The following is a 26,638-nucleotide window of genomic DNA, read 5'->3' on the forward strand; positions in this document are numbered from 1 at the left end:
AGGAATGGTCAAATGGGTGAACTGTGTACTCTTGACAGAGCAGCTGGGAAAAAAGCTTCCTCCTTACTACTGGATTAGAAACTGGAAAGATGTTGAGTCTACAGGTACAGAAACCCACTCCATGAAAACAGCCTTTGGAGAATGAAGCTAACAGAGAAGGAAAGAGACTAAGAGGTGGAAAAGTAGAAATTTATGAGGACGTTGTAGAAGGATTTTGGTTTAGTCATGCCTAAAGCCAGCTACCATTTCCCCCCAGATTTTTATGTTATGTGAGTCAAAGTATTTCCTCTACTACTTAAGGCAATTTGAGGTTTTTTTTTTCTCTCATTTTCAACCAAAAGAATTATGTTTAATTCACCAGGTATTGTATTATGCACTTCCTATTCATTATCTAATTTAATACTTAGAGCATCCCAGAAAGGTATTTGTATGTATTTATACCTAGCCTTGTTCTAAGGAGAACATGAACTCACATATCACAGGTTTGAAATAAAGTTGAAGTGGTTAAATATTTTACCCAAAGTTACACAGCTAGTCAAATAGTTGAAAAACGAAATTTTAAAATGCTATTTACAATAGCCCAGCACAACATTGGAATAGATTGAACAAAAGTTGTGAAAGGTATCTGCACCAAAACTTACAAAACTTTGATGGAAACAATTAAGGAAGACCCCCCAAAATAGACCAACACATATGTAGTAATTTTTTCCCCCAAAGTGCCTATGCAGCTCATTGAAGAAAGGAAAGTCTTTAAAACATGGAACTGAGACAACTGGATAGACATTAAAAAAAAAAAAAAACAACCTCACCCCTTCCTCACACCATATATAAAAGAAAAAGTAATACTTAAAATGGTAAAGATTCTAGAGGAGAACCTCAGAGAGTATCTTCATGACTTGGAAGTATGCATAGGTTTCTTAGAGAGGACGCAAAAATCACTGAACATAAAGTGATAAATTGAACTTAATCAAAATTTATATAGGCAAATACATTTGTCAAAACTGATCGAACTACTCTTAAGAACTGTACATTTCAATATATGTCTATTTTACCTTAATTTTAAGATTTTAAAAAAGAACAGGCACAGAAAATGTGAAGCAGCTGAACAGCCCCCACAACCCTTGTGGGCACTACTCTATTATGGCCCAACCCAGACCTGTGTGATAATAGTGCAAGTCCTAAATAAAATATTATACTCTCCATATAAAAAGAATGCTTGTATCATGCATGGCACTGCCAAAGGAATGGATGTGTAAAAGTATCCTTTAAATCCCATGAATGCAAGAATGGTTAGACCAAAATGAAAGCACCCTCAATAATGTGGAGCACTGTTCAGTGGTGAAGTAGATGCCACCAGAAGGTAAAGAATATCCTGGCACAGGAGTTAATCAAATACAGGTTGGATGATGACTTGGCAGGAATTTCACTGAGAAATTCAAGCTTTAGATGGTGGAAGTTAGTGAAGAAAGGGGTGTTGAGCATAAGACCTTCAATTTCTCCTTTCAAACCCTGAGAGTCTATGATTCCTTGAAAAGGTTTTGTCCAGAAGCTCTGAAGCCATAGTCACACTTCAAATGGTTCTCATCCCCTCTCTCCCAAAAATCCAATGAAGTGGCCACAACTCTACACCAGAGGGGACAGGCTGCAGGATTGAATTCACATAAAAACCTCACAAGGAAAAAATCACCACTCTTTCCTTGAAACTTACTGATGCAAATCACACTTCATAAAATATTTTTTCAAATAAAAAAGAATGTAATTGCTCATTGAATTGTAATATGAATGCAAATTAACTTACTGTAATTATACTCTGCAATTTTCTACTTTAAAAACTTTGAAAATGGAAGAGACCTGATAAGTAATTTGAACTGTAATTCTTCATTGTGTTCCTTCATTATGCAATGGTTACCATAAGCAATTTGCTGTGTTTTAATGTAAAATGTTTTCAGTTCATACCTTTACATGGGCAGGACTCAAATGACACCATTCAGTATGTACAGACACCCGTTTTCCCCCTGCAAGCGCATTGTAGAAATAATCAAGATAAAATTAACAAAGCATGAGGGAATTTGTGAAGGATTCTTAATATATTTTCATTTGGGGACCTTTATCACAGTAACGGTCTCTCTATCCTATGTCCTCAATATGTTTTAAATAATCAGGGAGTTCTTAACCAAATAGGAGTCCGATGATCAGCATTCATGGTTTAATGGCAAGACTCTGGCACAGAAGTAAAGAAAATGGGTTTTAGTCCCAGCTCTGCCACTAATTAATTGTGTGTCCTTCCCCATTCTGGCCACCATTTCCCTCATCTTTAAATTAAAAGGTTGGGCAAGGTGATTTCTGTCCCAGCCCTTACAGATTGCTCTGTAGTCACTCTCTGCTTTACATTGTTTAAGCAACATGAGTGACAGGAAATGAATCTCTTATTTAGAATTAATGACTGACTGGATGAACCATGAGCCCTTTAGTTCAATCATTCATTACTAAAGAATGTCTAGCACAAAGATCATCTGTGATGATGCAAATGTAAAAAAATAATAATTACCCGTTTTCATGCTAAGAATTCGTGTGTATAGTTCCCTCAGTGTGGATCCTGTTAACTGCAAAACGTTGATATGTAGAGCTGGGGAATCTCATTAAGTGCACAGTGCAGTGGGAAAAGAGGGTAAGGCCTGGAATCACACGACCTTGGTTTGGTTTTTCCTGTGGCCAATAATCATACTAGACCTCAAGAACTTCCTCTCTTAGACAGGATGCCCTCAACTACCTCCCTGGATGCTGTGAAGATTAACACACTATGAATGGGAAGGCATTTGGTCACCTATATTTATAATATAGAGTCTCATTTAATTCTCTCAACAACCCTGTGAAGTAGGTTCTACTATTATCTCTATTTTCCAGCAAAAAAAAAAAGAGGAGGAAGAAGAGAAGTTAAATAACTTGCTCGGGGTTACAGCTCATGACACTTTATCCTTTCTATACGGGGGGAATAGTAACACCCCTTCATCTTCTGGAGTCCCATGAGAATATATTTAGTTATTTTTTTTCTCTTGACATATATGATCTTTTGTAGAGAAAGGGAACTATTTCATCTTTGTGCAACCAACAGTACTATGAACCTCCCTTTCCTCAGCTGTAAAATGAAAATAAAAGTACCTGTATTGCTACAAAGGATACTCTTCAGTTCCCTGTTTACTTTAGCATTCATCCCAGCCACCCCCACCCATATCCCCCTTCCAAAAAACCTCAGTTCCTACATGGGGAAGTACAGGATTTCTCAGAGGCTGACTCCGCCCTCAGCTCTGGGCTGGAGCACATGGCACAAGCTAAGTCATTCAACACATCCCACCTCTGTGACCAGAGTGGTTGATTTAGGGGTTGGCAGAGAACTTAACCGTGGCCAATCAGACTAACTCTCAGCACTTCCGTTGGAAATACTGAGATAAAAATGTTTATATCTTCTTTGCCAGATTTAAGCAAGGAAAAATGTAAGAAGCATGTAGCCCAGGAAGTACCAGCTTAAGGCTCTTAAAAGAAATACACATTAAGATAAAGCTCACCCTGGGCTAGCTGGTTAGCTCAGTTGGCTAGAGCATGGTGTTATAACACCAAGTCAAGGGTTTGAATCCCCATACTGGCCAGCTATCAAAAGAAAAAAAAAAAAAAAGATAAAGCTGGCCCCAAAGAGATCAAATCAGAGAAACTGGATGAATCGCGACTCTGTCATATCACTGAGTCACTCACTGTCTAAAACCAGCATTAGTTGCAGTTTTCATTACTTTCTACCAGAACCATGCCATCAACCTGGTAAAAAGGTTTTAAAGATGTAGTAAAGCCATGAATGATAAACTGTAGAAGGCTACACAAGCATCAGGTTTAATAACGCTGATTAGGATAACAATGACAATGCTGGTAGAAGCGAAGGAAAAAAAAAATGAGTGAATTTCAACGAACATGGTACTGGAATTTCATGTAGATCAGAAGTTTCTTACAGTTTAAAAAAAGAAAAATGAGTTCATTCCTAAGTTTCCCCAATTCATCTTCTACTCTTCTTCAAGTAGCATACTCTCATATACCCCTGCTCAAACCACACCAGATAAAGTCTCTCTTCCTGACCACCCTTCTGCTTGTTAGCCTCCATCCCTTTGTTCATGCTATTTCCTCCTCCAAGAATATCTTTCTCTACCCCTCTTTCTCTACCCCACTATTGAAATCCCTCCCAGTCTGCAAGAGTTAGTTTCAATGAAGCCTTGCCTGATCACGGTCTCTCCTTCGCTTCCCTCTGTTGTGCCCTCTTACAATCTTCATCCTTGCCATGTGTTGGAGCCATTTTTCACATGTCTGGATCCCCCATTGAGATAGTAATCTCTTAGAGTAAATGCTAAGCTCCTTACAAACTGCAGAGAGAAAGAGCTATATGCAACATCTGCCACTGTACTAATATCCGGAGTGATTCAGCCCATGTGGTCGTAATTCCACCACTGAACAGTCATCAATCAAAAGCACGTGAGGAGTACCTTATAAAGAGATGGAGGGTCCTTACTCAGGAATGTCTACACCACATTCCAACTGAGGCTTGTAAAGAAAGACAGGAGAGTGGATGACAGAGCAAAGGAGAAAGAAATAAAGGAAGGGAAGGAGGGAGGGAGGGAGGGACGGAAGAAAGAGAGGGGTATGGTTTAGGGAATGTTGTCAAAGGATGCTAAAGCAAAATTCACCCTAGCTCTTGTCTGCCTTCTGTGCCACAGGGAGATAAGACACAGTCAGAGGGTCCTGATAGACACTGCTGTTCTCCAAGGGATATCTTCAGGGTAGTTAGAAGTATAGAGTCTCTTCTGTATCTGTCCCAGTTAGCAGTATCATTGTATGTTTATAAATATAGAATAAATCATGAAATGGTTAAGAGTATACCATTTGAAACTATAGCCTCATTTCTAATCTTAGTTCTGACACTATGGGGGTGAAAATTTGGGTGAGTTCTTTAATAACTCTCAGCTGCACTTATCTGAGATAATAATGGGGATAATAATAGCTGACTCCAGTTCTATTTTAATTATTAAATAATATTGGTAAAAATTTGTCATACCACTTGGTATATAGTAACAAACCAGTAGCTGCCAGTACTAGAGGTTGCAGTAGTAATCATTAATTTGGACATGGATTTCTCTCTTTGATTCACTCACCTGTCTGTAGAAAAGTGACCCTTGGGATCATAAGCACCCACATTCCAGAGTAAAGCCATGAAAGACTTTGGTAAAACTGATGCCAATCCCGGGATTTGAACTTCCTAAAATAATGACCTTAGCCACACTGGATAAGCATTAAAACACTGGTACTTATTTTATTATTTGAGCAAGCTTCTTTTCCCTATAACTAGTAGTCACTGATCATAAAATTCCCCGTGTTTGCCAACATTTACTCGGGTGGTACATTATAGCACATCAGATTCAAAGTTGTCTTTATAAAAATGCTACTCTCATGCTCTTGTATTCTTGGATGTTTTCCTGAATAGGAGTGAAAGGGCAGGGATAGAGCTGACATGTCCAGTGGTGTCACTGATCCTGGGCATTACCCTCGGAGGAGGCTGCCTCTGTGAGTGTCATTTTCCACATGGGGATCAGTGGAAACTACTTTGGAAACTGCTATACAGGTGATTGGAAGCTGTCAAAGGATTTTGCATATTTGAGGGTAGGGTCAAATTTTTGTAGTGGATACATCATTCTGACAGCAGAAAAGTTGTGCAATGTATGCAACACACCCTTACTTCAGGTATTCTCCTCCACTGCTTTCTGCACTACTGGCTGCCTCCCCCCACCCCCCTACTGCCCATGACCTCTGAGGGAAGAAGAACTTGAAATCTTGGCCATTATTAAACAAGTCTATCAAGGGTACATAATGTTACTTTTAGAGAAAAGGCAATATGCTCTGCCAAATTCTAAAAAAAGACACTTAGTCACTTGGGAACCTTCCAAAACCTAGACTTACTCAATCATTATGTTTATGCAGTTTAGGAATATATAAGTCTGTCGTTCCTGGTTGTGTGGCATGATCTGAGACGGTCACACCCAACTCAAATGGTTTTGTAGCAGGAAAGCCCAAGTCGTAGGAATGACTGGGACTCTACTGTGACCAAAGGACCATGATAAACAGGGCCGTTAAAAAGAGAAGCTGTTGGAAACACAAACATTCATGTGCATGTTTCTCTTCAAGGGATCCTCCTTGCACCCTGAACACCCCGTGGACTTTAGTATCTCTGCATGTGTTTCTCTCATTGTGCTTCTCCCTCTATGTGAAATGCCCATTCCTACCATTTTACCCAATGTTCTTTGAAACCCAGCTCAAATGTCGCTTCTTTGGCACTCTGTCGACCCCCATCCCAACTCTGTTCCAGGAGCCATCACTTGCTCTTTCATCTGGATTACTTAATTACATTATGCATCTCCCTATTATGGTCATTTGTTTAATGCCTGTTCCTCCAATAGACTGGAAGGCATCCTTGAAGCTTCCCTCTGCCTCATTCTTCCACACCAGTCCTGTCGCAAGTCATGCCAGTTCTGCCTCCAATTTGTAACTCATCCTGCACTTCCATCATCTGTCCTGACATCACCCTGGACCAAGCCATAGCCTGGCTCCTCTTTTCCCCCATTTTCACTATTGCTTCTCTGTAACACATGTTCCAAATATTAGTCACAGTAACATTTTTGAAGCATAATTCAGATCCTGATGATGATGTGTTTAAAACACATCAATGGTTCCTCTTTGTACTTAGGTTTCCCAAACCTTGATAAAGACTTTCAAGGCCCTCCATGATCTGACCCAGCATCAACTTTCTCCACTCTCCCCTGCTCCATATACTGCAACCACAATGGCCTTCACTCACTTCTACAAGGCCCCACCTCAAGGCCTTGGCAAGTAATGTTGTTTGCTTGGAATGGTCTCCCCCACTTCTCCAATAGCTTCTCCTCAGGCACCTACTCCTACATACTTGTTGATGCTCCGCTTAAATGTCACTTGTTCAGAGAGTTCTGACCTGACCCCATCCTTAATGAGGTCCCTTTGTTATAATCTTTCAAGGCACTCTGTAATTTCCCTTTATAGACCTAATTACAATTGATAACTATGTATTTATAACTATATATAAAACATAAGTGCATTTTATAATTATGTCTTAGCTTAATGTCTATTTCCCGTAGCAGAGTATAAACTCCACGAGGAGAAAGGAATGTTTTTGCTTGCTTGTTGTTTTGGTGTTTGTTTGTTCACTATGGTAGGTTGAATGGTGGTGCCTCAAAATATACGTCCATGTCCTAATTCCCAGAATCTGTGAACGCTGCCCTTTTTGGAAAAAGAGTCATTATCGATCTAATTAAGTTAGGATCCTGAGATGAGCAGATAATCATGGACTATACAAGTGGGCCCTAAGTTCAATCACAGGGGTGTTTGAAAGACACTCACACAGAGAAGTCACAGAGAAGAGGAGGAGGCAATGTGACACAGAAGCAGAGATTGGAGTGATATGGCCATAAGCCACCTGCAGCCACCAGAAGCTGGAAGAGGCAAACAATGGATTCACCCCTGAAGCTTTCAGAAGGAACATAGCTGAGCTGACACCTTGGTTTCAGAATTCTGTCCTGCAGAATTATGAGAGAATAGATATCTGTTGTTTTACATCACCAAGTTTGTGGTAATTTGTTATAGCAGCCCTAGGAAGCTAATACTATCACCTATATATTCCTAGTGCTGGTCAGTGACTATGTTGATAGATATACAAATGAGCAGTCATCAAAGAAAAGTCATACACATTTATCATTATATACCAGAATTTACCATAGTGAATAGCAAACAGTAGGTGCTCAAATTATTTATTAACTTGTATTAAATTGGATCCCATTTTACAAAAATATAGGCATATAATATTTTTAGAGCTTACATATGCAGAGCATACATAAACAAAGATTAAACTGGGTGAATTCCTTCTTTCATAAATGAAATAGTAGATTTTAAGACAAGTGAACAGATATGATGTAGGGAGGAGGGGAGAGAGGGAGGGGGAAGAGGAACTGATCAAGGGTCATGAAAATTGACTACAATGTATATTGAGAAGTTAAAATAAAAATAAATAAATATTTTTTAAAAGATAAATGAAATAGTAGAGTTGAGAAAGGTTATCTGGCTAATCCAAGGTCATATAGCAAGCTCAGGCTGAAAGAAATTGTATTTATTTATATAATTCCCATACAAGCATCTACTAGGGTACCTTCCTTAAGTACGATTACATATTCTAATTAAAATCATTTTGTATGTTGCTGCTATCAATAGTCAAAGACTCCAGCATTCATTGTCTTTAAACTAGTTAGTATGTGTAGGTCTGCACTGATAATGAAATAAATATTGAACCAAATCCCAGGAAATATAAGATAAAAAAATTTATCCATTCAAATTCCAAAGAATCCAAGAGGGAATATCAACATTAGATAGTCATTTACTATTATATTTTAGTTGATTTAATTATGATTTCATTTCTGGTATTCAAATATTTAAGTAGCTTATCAGGAATTATCCCCATTTAAGAATTTACCCCCAAATATATTAAAGTGCATAGAATAAACTAACTCACTTTAGAACTAAGACCTTTGCCACTTAATTTCTGACTTAGGGATAACTCAACTTGAGCAGTTTCTAATATTTGTAGTTTAAGTTTAAGGCTTTCTTACGTATTACATACTGCGTGGCAGAAAAACTGTATCTGTTTCTGTCAATACAGGGAGTATCTTGAATCAAACTTTCCTTCCTTCTTCTTTCTTTATGTGGGAATAAACAGTATAGCTCTGGGAATCAGAATATCCGTATTTATTTTAACCACTGAATTTTATGATCTTAGACAAGTAACTTGACCTGTTTGTATGTCACTCACCCATCTACCCACTCAGGCATGAATTTAGTAAGTATGAATTCCAATCTACATTATCTGATTGCAAAACTCATGTTCTTTTTTGTCATTGTATCCCCAATGGTTTCATCTTCAGTATAGATACACCACTAACCTATGTAATACCTGTGTATAAAATGAACTGTGTGATGATTGCTGGAATTTGGCATGTTACTGCCTTTGTAGTAATTATATGTGACTACATTTGGAGAATCCAGTTATAGCTAAAGGAATCCAGGAGGTTGTTTAGTCAAGTTCCCTGCTGCATCATATTGATTCTTAATTACTCACACTTATGTAAGCTTATCCATTATATCCTTAAGTATCCTTGGGACTGAAGCCTTCAAAATCTCCCTTAGAATCTTTCACTGAACAACTATGTCTGCTTCCATTTATAAAGTTCATATTTTTATCATGCATATGTTCATTTACCAAAAACAATTTCCGTGTGCCTTCCATGTGAATGATGCACTGCACTAGGTAGGCACTTCTGATAAAGATACGAAAGACTAGTTCTGTTCCAAAGTAACTCGTGGAATAACGGGAAAAATAAACAGATTGACGGAGAAAAAATAACAGGAGAAAGATAAACAGATAGTTTCACAAAATAGTCTCCTGAGTACTGTGATTGAGAGAGCTACTGAGTGCTTTAAATGCCCCTCCTAAAGGAGAGGTGTTTAGGGTGGGACAATGATCAGCAGAGAAAGAGCTTTTGTGAGTCTATTAGGACAAAGGTCATCCCATACCCACTGGCCCGCTGGACTTCCTCACTACCCAAAGGTTCTCTCTGACTAATTCCTTCCCAGTGACACTAGTCACCCTGTTAAATTTTCAAAGAAGTTCCAAAGAGAGAAATCCTTGTGAAGATTTATCTCTTTCTGGGCAACTATGTGGCTGCTGCCGTTGCACCTTTATTTGTGCTCACATTTGCGCTCTGTTTGTGACTGCTCAATATATCTCATTCATTTTTAGATTTACTCCTTCTGTGGGCTTTATTTACAGAGTACTGGACCAGATTCCCAGATGAAAATATTGTGTGATGGTTACACAGAATGTGAAACCCAAACCTGATTATACCAGGCTCTTACTTAAAATCACTTAATGGCTCGCCAGTGCCTACAGGAAAAAAATGCAGTCTCTTTGGTCTGTCATATGGGCCCTCCATGGTGAGTCTTTGCCTACTCTGCAGCAGCATCTCTTATCAAGACTCCCTCACACAGAAGAGGGCTGCCAGGCAGAATCCCTTTAGGTTGTAGGCAGAGAAGAGTCACTGAAGAGCTTTTAGTGGAGAAGTGATAAGATCTGATTCACATTTTAGGAAACTTGTTCTACATTCCCCGAATGAAGAAGCTATGGCAGGAAAATCCAGATATAACTCAACTTGCTTCCTCAAAACCCTTCTGGAATGAGGAAGGCATAAATTACTAAGCAAAAAATGAAGAAGGGAAGTTAGTTAAAAAACAAAAAAGTTTATATAACCTTATCCTAAAAACATATCTGCAAAAGATTCCCACTATATTTACTATTACTTCTGTAAAAATGTCGGCCTGAAGGTTTGCAAACAGTCTCCCTGAGTCATCTCAGTGACAATTCATTAAGCATTCGCAGATAACTGGGAATGTTGACAAACCCTAAATTGCCCAATAACCTAATAGTTTGTAAAAATAGCACATTATATGTCCCAGCCATTGTGGCCAGGTGCATATGGGTGTGTACATGAATTACTTTACTTAGTTGTTATACTTTTCTGCACCCATTTATGAAGAGTGCCTTGAATTCAGATGCTGATTTCCTTTCTTTTCTTTGTGAGAATATAAAGTATAAAACATAAAAAACTTAAATCAGGTAAGCAACAACACAAACTACTCTTCCCTACCAGGCAATAAACTAGTTAAATGAAAAAAACACTCCAGCAACTTGGAGAGTTAGATTTAAAATAATCTAATTTGTAACTAACAACATTTGGGTGTTATATTATTATATTAAACAAATAATCACCAGATTTGTCTCCTTTGATGGATTTATTAATTCAATAAATATTTGCCGAGCATCTATTAGACACACACAAAAAAGAAATTGCTGAACAAGACATGGTCCTTGTTTCCTAGGAGCATAGTATGCCCATTTATTTTGAGGTCTCACTGCATAAATAAAACTAATACAGGACACAATTTGATGTGTCCTGTTCCTTCATGCTACTATCAAGCCAACCTCTATACACACACACACACACACACACACACACACACACACACACACACACACACACACACACACACTCTCTGCACTGATAACACTGATTAAGAATAGGCTTTACACTGTTATTGATCTCAGTCTTAAATGACTTAACCTGATCTGTTAGGTTAGGTCTTTATCTTCCCAAATCTGACCTTAAGGCTCATTTTCCACAGTACACTTTTTGCTTTGTGCTCAACTGTTGACCTGGATTTTGGTTCCTCCTGAGCAACACCACTTCAGCTTGTCTTGAGTAAACATTTTGCCCCATCTGATAAAGGGTCCAGAGGTCATTACTGAGTGTCAGGAGAAGAGCTGCTCTCGCCCACTGCATTATAACATGCCACCATCACAGCCAATGTAAGAACCCCATTTCAAAGGAGAAATGTGTAAATGGAAGGCATATGGTAGAACATGCAACGTAAGTCAGGATTCTACTTCTTCTGTGGCATTATAAAAACACACAAATATTACATTAAAATGGTGACTAAGAGCAAAGAAACTCTAGGTGTGGTGTCTTATAAAGATCCGTATTGCCAACATATCATCACCTGGATATGTGATGATATGTTGGCAATCACAGCCCCTTCTTTATCATGTTAGTCTTTTTTTTTTTTTTTTTAACATCATTTCATAAGTGATTCCCAGCAGATGGTGGGTTGTTTAGGTTCCTTAAGAGACTTTTCTAATCTTACAAATAACTGGGAAATTCTTTTTGAATATGTTATTTAGCGATCTTTTTTTCTTAAACCCAGTTTATGAAAATGGTTTAGTTTATGAAAATGGCATATTTGACATCACTTGCTATATCTGTTAGGTTGGTTTTATTGATTCTAGAATTATTTAGGTGTTAAATATATGGTAGGCTCTGTATCCAACCACTGATCATATAATAGCCATAAGACTACTATCTGAGTTCTCTTCCTTTAGGAATCTTACAATCTTGTAGTAAAAGACATTTTATATATTAGGTTCATAAATGTATTCCAGGTTGTTTTTTACTAAGGGCTTTTAGAGGAGGTCCCTAAACAAAAATCTCCCTATGCTCCTGAAATTCCTTTAGCAGGGCACAAAGTCTTGGTATTATTCAACGGGAAGATAATGATTGAAATGTAAAAGACTAAGGGAGAGAGATCACATTGGCTTAAATTCACACTAAAGTGTAAAGGACTTGCACTGGATATTATTTTATGAATAACACTTTTGCTGGCAGAGGGGTACAGGGGAGGATACAGTAGACTCTGATGCAGGGGACTCATGGTGTTATAAAGGAAATGATTGCCTACTGAATAATCTAGTTTATGGTGGGCCCTTTGTAATGATTTTTGCTAAAAAGAATAAAAAATTTGAAATTGTTTTGATTCCACTATTTCACTGTGTGGCTTTGAATAAGACACCTAATCTCTCTGGAACTTAAATTACTTGTTTATAAAAAGAGGTAACAAATTCTGCCTTACCACCTTACAAATTTGTTAGGAACATAGTATTGATCATAAGCTATACAAAAGTAAAGTGTTAGTAACAAAAGGCCACTGTTACACTGTGGTGGATATCTCAAATTATCTTCAAAATATGAACGAAACAAGTGTAATCTGTGAAACTGATTTAAAATTAATATGCATTTCACGTAAAATACCGTTTATGCTTTTAAAAGTTACATTTTCTGAAGAAGGGTTGTTTCCTGTTTCATGTTAAACATGATTTAATTGCAGGGCATAAATCTCAATAGACTTGTTAGATCCTTCATGCTAGCATTCCTTACATATCTCCTCCTCACCTTGGGATGGGTCAGCTGACTCCGACTCCTCCAGGACCACCAGCTTCCAGACATACCCTGTGTGTCCCACTGTGATAACTCTCCCCACTTGCCCTCTTGTTTTTAGCTCTGAGTCCTTGCCTTGCTGAGAGGTTAATTTACCAAGGTTCAAAGGAGTTAAAATTTGCCTACAGACACATGGAAAAGGTGAACCTTTAGGATTTGAACTTAGGTTTCTAAGACACCAAAGCTCATATTTGTTCTTTCTACCCTATCCTGCTGGTTTGTAAAGTAACTGATTTCTCCATAGTGAGAATCTTTTTTAGCAGGAGAGACCTGGGTTATAGTATTCTATTTGAAAAAAAATTACCTATGTTAAAAGTGTTTTGTGATGTGTAGGACAAAGAGGGCTATTTAAATTGAAATCATTTTCCTAGTATCCAAGATCTCTAAATCTCATGCACATTAAGTTTGAATTAACACTAACAAGGGTCTAACAGCTTTGATGCTGTGTTCTTAGATAATTAAATTCTTAGAAAATCATTCCACATTTGAGGGAGAAGCGAAGGACACAGAGAGTTCAGTCTTAATTCAAAGTCACTTACACATTGTTACCTGCTGTTTCCAGGCCTTCACAGAATCAGCAGGGAGGATTTGATATTAAAAATGAGTTTTCTCTCTCTTTTCTTTTGGGGGGAAGCTTTGTGACGGGAGGGGAACTGTCAACTGGAACTCTTCCTAAGCTGTCACTTTACCTTGGCATCTCATTGCATACTAGAAGATACAGTGCATTTTGCATCCTGTGTTTGAGGCTTCTACCAGCAGTATTCCTTCACAACCATGCCCTACTCTGTACATACAAAGTGCTTTATAGTTTATGAAGCCCTTTTCCTGATCATTATTGCATGTGACCCTCAGAGCCACCCGCAGAAACTTGAAAGATGGCACATTCTTCCAAGGTGTCATCCAAAGAGAGACCAGTAGCTGTTGATAGGGCTTGTGAGGTGGCACTTACCTTGGATAAATCATTCCAAGCTAATATCTGACCCTGACACTTGGAGCTATAAAATATATCTTGTTGTATGTTAGAAGTGAGCATGCTTGGCATTGACTCACAATAGCAAACCCCACGAGAGACTGATGAATACACTTGAATTCCAGCTTAAGAGTTAAGATGAGAAACAGAACTGTCAGTGGGTGATGATGGTTAAATCAGCATGACCAGGGCATTTGTTCCAGGATAGCCAAGATATCAGAAGGTTGTTTGATTTTCAAGATGAGAAAGCTGAGGCTCAGGAAGATGAAACTTGCTATAAGTCACTCAGCTGGTAAATGAAAAAAACAACCTGAACATTCTGTCTCCACCCCAGGGATGGAACTGCCACCAGGATCAAACTGAGGCAAGGGGGTGTGGGGTGGTGGTCCTTGAGCTAGGCTCCCTTCCCCCTCCTGGTTGGTGCTTGAGTGGCACTGTGGTACTTACCCTCATGTGTCTCTTTCTGTCATCTTTCTTTGACTAACACCCCCCCACACACACACACACCTCCTTTGGACTAGCAAGGTGTAACTTCAGCTTTGTTAATAGTTTCAGTCAGGCAACAGTATGGTCAAGTGTTGCTGGTTTGGAAGGGAGTTCCTGTTACTTTAAGGTGACTTTGCATATCTCTGGTTTGATCTGAAATGTGTTGGTTTAGACTTGAACCCTCAGACAGTAACCTTAGCTCCCAGGCTAAGGTAGTACCTTTCAACCAGCTCTGCTTACCAGGACACAACTCTTTCCAACAGGAGGAGTAGCAATTATTATCTCCATTTTCCAAATGAGAAGCTGGAGACTTGGAGAATTTATATAACTCAGTCAAGGCCATACAGCTTGTAAGTAGAGGTTCCAGACTTGAATCCACACTTTGGGATTCTACTATATCACAATGCCTATGGATAACAATAATCATAATAGTCATTGAGTGCCTGCTGAGTGCCAGACACTGTTCTAAAAATTTAAAATGTATTAATGCATTTGATCATCATAGTAACTGTATGCTACTCATTATTAGTATTATTTCCATTTTATGGATAAGGAAATTGTGGCACAGAGACACCAACTCACTAGGTCAAGGTCACTCAGCAAGTAAGCTGCAGAACCAAGATTTAAATTCAGACAGTCTGGCCCCAGAGTCTGTGCTCTGAACCATATTCTCACAAGTAGAAGAGAGAAGATGTGCTGGTGGTGGGCCTCCGGGAATACCAGGAGGGTCTTGGCTTGGCCAAATGTCATTTTTTCATCTATTGACCAATGCTAAAATTTCAACACTGGGGCCTCCTCAGTCTGGTTTATAGGAGGGTTTTCTAGCTTCTGAAAATACAAATAGTCACTTATTGATTACTCATATAACAGTGTAGTGGAAACATCTGAAAAGACGAGTGCTTTGTGAATTGGGGATTGTACCACACTGGGCCTCTGCAGAGAAAGGGAGAAGAAGCTCAACCCCTGAGTCCAAGGATTCCAAACAAGAATGAGAAATCAAATACTTCCATAATCCTCACAGCCATCCACTGTGGTAGTTTTTACTAATTCAGAGAGTAAAATAACAATTGCAACACTACACAGCTTGTAGTGAAAAAAATCAGAATTCAAACCCTGATTTGTTTGTCTGCAAATCCATGCTTTTTCTAACATAGCATGATTGTTCCAATGACATAAACATTTCACTGAAGTCACAATCCCCACCCCCCTTCCCCTCCACCCAACTCCCTCCTTCCAAAGACTTCACTTTCCTATGTAAAGACTGTAAGTCTGTAATTGAAGCAGACTTTCAAATGCCAGCATATTCCATCTTTAGCAAACAGAATTTTTCAAGAAAGAGTTTTCTGAGTGTTTGTGATTGAAATGCCATTCCCATGAAGCCCTTAATTCAATTACTCCCGACCACAATATTAAGCTGACAGCTCAGGAACCAGTGCAGACAGTTACTGTTAATAGAAGAAACATGAATAGGCTTTTCAATGGTTTGGAAAGAAACTGTCAACTTCCAGGAAGAGGAAGGGAAAAGAGGGTCAGGATGGAACATGACTTGGGCATGTATGATGAGCCAAGCATGTTCATAAATTCCCATGAAGCTCTCAGCAACCCTGCAAGGCATGCACTACTGTCTTCTACAGATGAGGAAACTAAGGTTCAGAAAAGTTAAGAAACACCCCTCGAATCACACAGCTTATAAATGTTGGAGCTAGATCTTCAGGGCAACACCACCCTCCTTCATGACCCCAACAGCCACACCCTCCCTTGAATTCGCTTATCTGACTTGTTTGTGTCCATGTTCAGACAAGTCACATTGACGTAGCCATCATTTCTAGCCAGTTCTGTTTCTGCTCTTGCACTCTTACTATCCTATGAGCTAGGCTCCACCTGGTACAGTAAAACAGTTCACTGCGTTTCTTAAGCAAAATTTAAAGGACACTATAAGTGTCTTGTGAAAAAAGACCATACCTTGCCTGTTCTATGCATCATCGTATTTTCAGCACCTGGCCCATAGTCGGTACTCAATAAGCATGGGAAGATATAAGAAGGAAGGAAGGAAGGAAAGAAAGAAAGAAAGAAGAAAGGAAAGGGGGATGGAAGGAAAAAAGGGAGGCAGGAGGGAAAGAAGGAAGCAAGATAGAGGGAGGGATGGAAGTAATATTGCAGAAGTAAACTGGTAGAATTTAGGAACTGATTACATGGGAAGGGGGTAGAGAGCGGGGAGGGAAACTAAGAAGAGGCAGACACGGGCCATCAAGAATCTTATTGTCTAGGAGATGAAAGTTACATCTGTGAATATTTATCATCACTTTACAGAGTGTGTTCTTTTAATAAATGAGAAAGTTTCAATTATTTTTCTATTCCAAAGTTTATATTCAGATCCACCACTCAAATTATGAGCCGGGAGAAGATTTAACCATATATGCAATTTCTGTATTCATATCTGAGGAAAACCTGCTGAAATGCTTTTAAATAAGACTCAAGAAAATACTCCTGGCCAATAAGCCATAAAAAAAAATCTATTCTGGTTAGTCGGTGAATTATCCATGTATTCGTATTTCGGAGCTATGAGAGCCACACGCTGTTTTACTGAAACTTGTCCGGCAGTACATTACCAGAAAGCATAATGCAGTTCTGTAGGTTTGCTGATCTGTAAAAAGGAGGTCAAGGAGCGGAATGAATACCTTGAACCACACTCCAACTTCATAATCTAATTTCTTTGAGTCCTCCGCTATGTTCTTAATGAAAACATAACCAAAAAAAAAGACAGAAATCAATTTTCTCATTTAATCAGCTTCTTTGTTAATTCAACCATAAATTATGTGCTGGAGGAGTCTAATCACATTGTATATGAATCTTGCATAATTTGCATTAATTAAAACTTAAGATGTAAGTGCATTATATGGTATTGTATGTATTTTTAGTTTATCTCATAAAAAAAGTTATACTTGCTTATGGTAGACATGACTTATTTCTCCAAACACATAAAAGAAGAAAATCAAAATCTTACTGATTAGCGTAGGAAATGGTGTCCTTTGGAAGAAAATAATCTTTATAACTCTGCTATTACTAGTTCTTTAATCCTTGCTGCTGCAGCTCCTTTCAGACTCTTGCATAAGAGAGAGTGCCTGTGAGCCAGTTGTCTTACTTGCTGCAAACCTCTAGCTAAGGTGCTTGGGGTCAGGTTTACTACGCCCAGTCTTGATTTCTGTTTCTCAGACCCTCAGATGGCTGATAGTGAATGTGGCTCCTGTTCTTTCTCATGTGATAGTCACAGGGCCAATTCCTAACCACCTTGGAAGTGGCGTTATAAAGGGAAATGAGGTAAGTCACCACAAACTAGGATGACAAGTTGTTGAAGATGATAGATAGCTATCTAGATGGGAGGAAAAGTTACTTTTGTGGCGAAGGTCCCCAGAATTTGATATTCTGTTCATTCTCTCACTCACTGAACAGAACTTCACTGTAGGCCTCTTATGCACCAGGAATTAAGCTGAGCACTAGGGATTCTAAACTGAATAAACAAAAAATCTCTATCTTCAAAGAGAGATCAGTCTGGCAGAGGAAGCAGAATATGATAAAATTATTTCAACATTGTGTTGCAAGTGCTTTAATATGTGAAAAGAACTGTGATTGCTACGAAGGAGAGAGAGGACATCATCATCTAGTAGGGAGAGGACAATTAGGGATAAAAAGAGGAGACACAGAATTAGATTTAAAAGATGAAAGCAGATTGCAATCCAGAGGAAGAGCCAAGGGGATTTTAGGTAGAGGGAAAGCAAGTTCAAAGATAAGGACCTTTGCTTGGTATGAACAGAGGCCTTTGTATATAAGTAATTACACAAGGCATGCAAGTAGTTCCTAGGGGGCGGCAGTGATGATATTGAATAGGAAGGGATGGGTCAGTGCACAGAGCAGCCAACTTTCACGTGTATGTATCAAGTGCTGTGCTTGATATATATATGTAATTCTCACAGACCTGAGGAGTAATATTTATTATCCCAAAATTACAGATGAGGAAACTGTGACACATCTAGGTATCCCAGGTCACATAGTTGGGAATTAACAGCATCAAAATCCAAACTTGTAGAGTCTGACTCTAGAGCCTTATCTCTTAATCACTACATGAGAGTTTGAACTGCATCTTTAGGCTATGGAGAAAAGTTTCAAAGAGGGGAATGTCATGATCAGAGTAGGTTTTAGAATGATCCTTCAAGCCACAGTGCAAAGAATGAATTACAGAAGGGCTTCGGGAGGCAGAAAACCACTTAGAAGACCAGTGTTAATAATCCAGGCAGGATCTGATCTTTGACAAAGGCACCAAGCCTATTCACTGGGGAAGGGACTGCCTCTTCAGCAAATGGTGCTGGGATAACTGGATATCCATATGCAGGAGAATGAAACTAGATCCATACCTCTCACCATATACAAAAATCAACTCAAAATGGATTAAGGATTTAAATATACACCCTGAAACAATAAAACTTCTTAAAGAAAACATAGGAGAAACACTTCAGGAAATAGGACTGGACACAGACTTCATGAATATGACCCCAAAAGCACGGGCAACCAAAGGAAAAATAAACAAATGGGATTATATCAAACTAAAAAGCTTCTGCACAGCAAAAGAAACAATTAACAGAGTTAAAAGACAACCAACAGAGTGGGAGAAAATATTTGCACAATATACATCTGACAAAGGATTAATATCCAGAATATATAAGGAACTCAAACAACTTTACAAGAAAAAAACAAGCAACCCAATTAAAAAATGGGCAAAAGAGCTAAGTAGGCATTTCTCTAAGGAGAAATCACTCAGCATTAGGGAAATGCAAATCAAAACCACACTGAGATACCATCTAACCCCAGTTAGGATGGCTAAAATCCAAAAGACTCTGAACGATAAATGCTGGCGAGGTTGCGGAGAAAAAGGAACTCTCATACATTGTTGGTGGGACTGCAAAATGGTGCAGGCTCTATGGAAAATGGTATGGAGGTTCCTCAAACAATTGCAGATAGATCTACCATACGACCCAGCTATCCCACTGTTGGGAATATACCCAGAGGAATGGAAATCATCAAGTCAAAGGTATACCTGTTCCCCAATGTTCATCGCAGCACTCTTTACAATAGCCAAGAGTTGGAACCAGCCCAAATGTCCACCATCAGATGAGTGGATACGGAAAATGTGGTATATCTACACAATGGAATACTACTCAGCTATAAAAACGAATGAAATACTGCCATTTGCAACAACATGGATGGACCTTGAGAGAATTATATTAAGTGAAACAAGTCAGGCACAGAAAGAGAAATACATGTTTTCACTTATTGGTGGGAGCTAAAAATTAATATATAATTCACACACACACACACATACACACACACACACACACACACACACACACACACACAAAAAAAAAAAACCAAACCGGGGGGAGGGAAGAAGATATAACAACCACAATTACTTGAAGTTGATACGACAAGCAAACAGAAAGGACATTGTTGGGGGGGCGGGGGGGAGGGAGGAGGGAGGGAGGTTTTGGTGATTGGCAACAATAATCAGCCACAATGTATATCGACATAATAAAATTAAAAATAATAATAATAATCCAGGCAGGAAATATCAAAGACCTAAATTACTGCAACAGGCATTTTTTCTACAGTATGGTGGAGCAATTTACCCAGGGTGACATAGCCAGCTAAACTGGGACTAGAGAGCAGGCCCTGAAATCCGCCCACAATGCTGCAGCATTCATGATCCTATGGAATACGGAATTAAGAGAAAAGACCCTCTCTCCTAATCTGCAGTTGGGGCCCAGAGTCACAGAATCTAGAATGAGAAGAAACATTAGGTTGATTTAGTGTAACTCCTCCAGTCACGAATTCCTTACAGAGCATTGCTGTCAGATGAAGGTCCACTTTTGGCCTGAATTCATTATCACAAAATGTCTTTCAAATAATTAACAATCATTTGTTTATCCCCTCTATAAACATTTATTGAACATCTACTGTTTATTGAACATCATAAAAATACACCAATAAGCAGTGTTAAGATAGTAACAAAGTATTCAAGATTTGCTCATTAACTTCAAGGATTAAACTGCTCGGAAGTATAATCAATGTTCCAACCACATGACATCCCTCCTAACCTAAGAAGGTGTTTCTTTGGCCCTTCCAGTCTATCTCCTCCCTGATTCTGAATTTTCAGATCTGTTTCATCTTGAAAACTGGGTAGACTACTCTCTCCAAAATGGGTTCAACTTTTGAAAGAGAAAAGTAGAACCCACAGTGTCATTCCTAACCTTCCATATCAGATTTCTCCTTTTATAACATCTCCTAATCATAACTCTTGGAATTAAAAAGACACACAAACAAAATTGGAATCTGGAAGAAAAGCAAAATGTTAATGGCAGTGCAATGAATACTGTGAGCTATGATTTCCATAAATAAAATTCTAAAATTGCCAGAGACAGAGGAGGAAACAAAGAGTGCTGTTACAGCGAATCCTGAAGACTGATGTTCATATGTACTTCATCTGATTAGGGTGGCAGGGATCGCTATGAGAAGGCAGAAGAGCCTGTCCCAGTTCAGCACTTAACAAATGTGTGGTGGACATGAGGATTGGACTCAGAATTCTGTGCATCAATCTGCCATCCAGGCACAGATCTGTTAAAGGAATTTGACTAGCATGTCAGTGAACAGAAATTGGAGTCAAGGGCAACCCACATTATCACAGTTGTTGGCAAACACAGAGAGGTCTGAATACATCTCCTGCTAAATGACCAGTACTTGGGAAAATATAATCAACTTGGGAAGTGAAAAAAATGCTATAGGATAAGGGGAAAGGAGTGATGTATTCAGAAGACTTCTGAAAGTTATCTATTAGTAGAGTTATCTACTCTTGCATAAATAATTTTGGAAATCTATTTGGCATCCTCAATATATGCAAAAAAGCATAATCTCCATGAAATGGGAGTCAAAAGCCACAAGAAGAGAGAAAGGATGAAAGTAAACTAAAAATGTAACAGCAAAATTAAAGTCTATATTGAAAGTACAGTTGACAAAAGCAAAATGACAATCAATTTGGGCTTATGAATTGGAAATCTTGCTGTATTTTAGGTAAAATCAGTAACGACAGACTCACATCTACTTAAAACTGGAAAAGAACAGTAGTTTACATCACTAATGAACTGTGGGAAATATTTTAGTGTTTGTGTTCTTCCAATAAGACGTTTCATTTTTAAGTATATATACATACATTTATATGTAGCACATTTGTATACATACTATATATACTTATATGCTTTTATAGATTTCTTTTTTCAATTGACAACGTGTTACAAATGTTTTCTAGTGTCATTACATTTTCTAAAACACTTTTTACTGTAGTCCATTGTATCGAGTTATTTAATGCTTCATTATTGGTGATTTAAATCATTATTTATAGTTATAAATATAACTTTATTATAAACTGTATTATAAACAACCATATCTGTTTATTCCTATAAGGCAAACTTGTCAAACAAATTGCTGGATTAGATAGAATGATAATTTTTAATTATAAGAATAAATTTAAAAATCCTAAGCATTCCCTAACCAAACAGGAATTTCCAGGTTTCCTCTCAGGTGACCATTTGCAGGTTAACCTCAGGCTTCTCTTCAACACTTCATGTGAAAAGACAATGAAGAAGAGCCCACAGTGTTCTCAGGATAAAAAGTTGCAACTCAGGACTTTTATGCCTAGCTAAACTGTCTTTAACATGTAAATGCAATAGGAAGAAGTGCAAGGTTTAAAAAAATGCCTAGTCAGGTATTTGAAAAAAAAAAATCCTGGAAGAGTAACCCTTCAAAATTCATGGAATATAAGGCTCAGAAATGAGAAGCTTTGGGTTTTTTTTAAAAAAAGACATTTACTCTCCCAGTCTAGGACTCTATCATAAGCAAATAATCTAAAATTTGTACAATGATTTATACATTAAAAAGATCATGTTAGGATATTTAGCAAAATATTAGAAATAATTTAAATATGAAGCAGAATTGAAATTATGAAGGATTAAATGATACTTTTGTTTTTCTCTCAGCAAAGTTTTCCTAAATTATATCTTTGATCATTGCTGCTCTTTCAGCAGTTTCATTTGCTCCTCAGTCAATCCTATAATTCTCACATTGGATTTTTCTCTACTGCCCTCTGTCTCTATAATCTTCTCTCTCATTATTTTCTACTGTTTTTGTCCTTTTTTTCCCTCCAAGGGTTTTCCAAATCTCTTCTCTCCATCACAAATCTCATTCCTCTCAGTGCCAAATCTGTTTTCTACTAGTTAACCCTTGAACAACACAGTTTTGAATGGTGCAGGTCCACGCATATGCAGACTTTTTTCAATAAATATACTGCAGTACTATAAATGTATTTTCTCTTCCTTATGATTTTCTTAATGACATTTTCTTTTCTCCAGCTTACTTTATTGTAAGAATACAGTATATAATACATGTAACAAACAAAATATGTGTGAATAGACTGTTTCTGTTTTTAGTAAGACTTCTGGCCAATAGTGGGTTATTAGCAAAGTTCTAAGGGACTCAAAAGTTGTGCGTGGATTTTCAGCTGCACAAGGAGCCAGCATCCCTTACCCTGTACTTCCAATGCAGACTTTAATTTTGCTGTTACATTTTTAGTTTACTTCCATACTTTCTCTCTTCTTGTGGCTTTTTGGCTCCCATTTCATGGAGATCATGCCTTTTTGCATACATTGAGGATGCCAAATAGATTTCCAAAATTATTTGGAAATAGTTTATTTATTTGGAAATAATTTGGAAAAAATTATTTGAAAATAATTCTATTTATTGTAGAGTAGATAACTCTACTAGTAGATAACTTTCAGAAGTCTGAATACATCATTCCTTTACCATTATCCTATAGCATTTTTTCACTCCCTATGTTGATTATGTTTTCCCAAGTACTTGCCATTTAGCAGAAGAGATGTATTCACACCTCTCTGTGTTTGCCAACAACTGTGATATGTGGGCTGCCCTTGACCCCAGTTTCTGTCCACTGACATTAGGTTTTTGTAAACCTTTTTAATAACATGTAAAAATATGACATAAATCAAATTTTAAAAAGCTAAACAGGATTCAGATTTATATAAAGAGAATGATGCACCTATGTTAAGGAAAAAACAAAAGCAGTGTTTAAAACTAGAAAAATACCAAAATCATACAATTGTTTCCTTGAGAAATGGAATTTGAGTGTTTTCTCCTTCTTCACATTTTTTTGAACTTCTAAATTTATGTAATGGGCATTACTTTTATAATCATAAGATAAATATATGAATCAAAAAGTTTTAATGAAAATCTTGTATTGGTCAAAGTGATAAAGTGACAAAATTATAAAATTAATTTTTCTAAAAAACTCATGAAACTATTACCAAAATAAACTATTTCATGAAGGGTCTTCAAAAAGTTTGGGGGATGATTCACATTACCTTTTAATTCCATTTTTCCACCAACTTTTCAATAACCCTTCATGTTGCCTTTTCTTCCAATCAACCTGCAGATGTTTTTTATACTTGTGATATAGTTTACATACAATTTTAAGCTCTGTTTTCCACTTAATTTTAATTCATAAACACAAGTGTCTATTTCTAGTTGGATAGGTATAACATTTGGTATGTTATAACGGCAAACCATCCTATCACATATGCAAGGGTACTTCAAAAAGTTTGTGGAAAAATAGAATAAAAAGATAATGCAAATTTTTCCATGAACTTTTCTCAAAGTACCCTCATATAGGCTGTAATTTATATAACCATTCTCCTGTTGTTGGGCATTTAGGTGTTCGCGGTTTGACATGGTAACAAATGCCACAACTTTACACTCAGAGCTCTCTTCATTTTTATAATTTCCTTGAGATACTCTGCAGACATAATTCTTATGTAAAAGGGTATGCATAAACATTTGTATGGTTTTTGGTATATATTGCCAGATCACCCTCTAAAATACATGGAGTTTATGTATTTTTAATGTTCTCTTGCAGAAAAAAAAAAAATGAACCAAAGGAAAAGTCCATTTTACTTCTTGGACATTAAACTAGAAAGGACCTTGGAGATCAGCCATCTAGTGCAACTCTAATTTTATGGAGGAGGGATCAGAGACTCAAGGCAGTCGTTCATTCCAGGACCAACACAAATTATGTAGAGCAAAGATCAAAGTTACATCTCCTGACTACGGAGCCAGTGCTCCCCTCATGCCACCTTGTCAGTGTATCCTCTCCCTCTTTCCTCATTCCTCTGGAATTTGAAATTCCAGATGAAGTGGAATTTGCTTCAGCACTTTATCAAATCTGTGCTTTGCTACGAGTAACTCTCACAATGTTGCTTCATCTTTCTGGCCGTTAATTTTTTCTAATCTGTGAGGCAGGAATCCTAGTATGATGCCCACCTTACAGGGTTGTTGTAGGAAGAGAGATAATACTTGTGGGGGCCACCACTGGTCTATAGGGTACTTCCATGAGAATTAGAAAAAGGCCATAGTTAGAGAGCATCATTTGTTGAGCACACAGGGCCTTTGTGCCACTTAAGAAAAGGTGTTCCCTACTCCAAGGAGGCAGCCCAGCCAGGGCACACAGTTTGGTGAGGATAACATAGGATGGATCTCAACCCTCATTCCTCCCTTTGTTTGGGAGTCTTTGTGTGCAGGGAAAAACCTGTACAACCACACAATAAAGCCCAATCCATGGGAGCCAGTGTTCTTATTCATACTCTCATTATTATTTGGAGGAGATGACCATTACGATAGGACACTCACCCCATCCATCCTAGTGCCCCAAAAGTGGAGGCAGAGAGCACTTCTAGGCAAGCAAGAGTTAAACAGGGGGCCAAATCCCACTGCTGTGATGGGCATCAAAGCCAAATGTGAGCTCCGACCTTCATTAATTCAAGCTTTGTACTTTTGCCACAGGACTGTAGTTTTTGCCTGGTGCATCTGCTCTTCCTAATTTGGCCTGTTTGGGTAACAGAGCTCCCAGAGATCATCTAAACCTCATTTGATGCACCTGTGAACAATTCATTATATTAATATAACAGCAGGGGAGGAGCAGAGACACTAATGAATAGACTGTGGCTGCCAGGTCTCCTTGTCACAGCCACAGAGGCCCCTTTTTTCTCCCCACCTCTGCTCCCTATCCCTAGGTCACACTGGGGAAAGTCTGCACACCCCAGGGCTGGTGTATCTCAAGTTATCAGTCCCCACATCTGGCCAGAGTTAAGCACATCCATTAATTGTCTCTTTTCAAGCTCTGAAAAATTTTCACCTTATCTGACTTGAAGAATTTGTTCTCAGGTAGAAATGGAGCACAGGTGTTGCTAACTAAGGTAGCTTTGAACAGTATTTGGTAACTGTCTTCATGGTTGCATTCCATTCATCAAAGCAGATACGTACCTCAGCAGCACAGAGAGTGATTAGTCAATGTCTTTATTTTGTTGACGCTCAGCACTTCTGCACTGGCATAATGTTGGGGAGAATTTTCCCTTTTCTATCACTTTAGAAGATACAAACGTGTTTGGTGATGCTCTGTTCCAACACTCCTTCAAAAACATGGGCTGTTTTTCTATTTTCCCTGAAACATAAACTCGCTCAACTTCAAACCAAAATATGTAGTTCTGGAAATGAAAACCCATCCACAGATGTTACAGCATGGGGTGTATGCCCCTCTCCCTCCTAAAGTATGGCAAGTATGTGACTCCTGACTTTCTCTCCAGCCCCTTCACTCCGCACTGTCTTCCACTTCACGCTGTAGCAGGAAAAGGAAACTTTGCAGTTCCTAGGAGAGGTCGTGCTATTCCCTGCCCCTGTGAGTTTGCCCAGGCCGTGCCCAGGGTCAGGAATGCCCCCCGACCGCTCAGTTTGCCTCGTTACCTTCTACCCATCATTTCACCTTTGGCTCAAGGCTAGAATAATTATCCCTCATCTGTGCCCCCTGTGCATATACCTCTATCACTGCATCCGTCCTTTTTCATTATAATTACCTGTTATGTTTCTATCTCCCCTTCCCCCCCGGAGTGTGAGCTCCATAAATGCAGAGATTGGTCTTAGTCATATTTACATACTCAGTGGATGAATGGAACCATGCAGGGCTTTTTGCTGGGGGGAGAAGACAGCAGGGGAAAAGGAGTACATAAAGGAAAAAACACGGTCTTGTTTG

The sequence above is a fragment of the Cynocephalus volans genome, chromosome 8 (genome assembly GCF_027409185.1).
Source record: "Cynocephalus volans isolate mCynVol1 chromosome 8, mCynVol1.pri, whole genome shotgun sequence".
NCBI classification, from domain to species: Eukaryota; Metazoa; Chordata; class Mammalia; order Dermoptera; family Cynocephalidae; genus Cynocephalus; species Cynocephalus volans.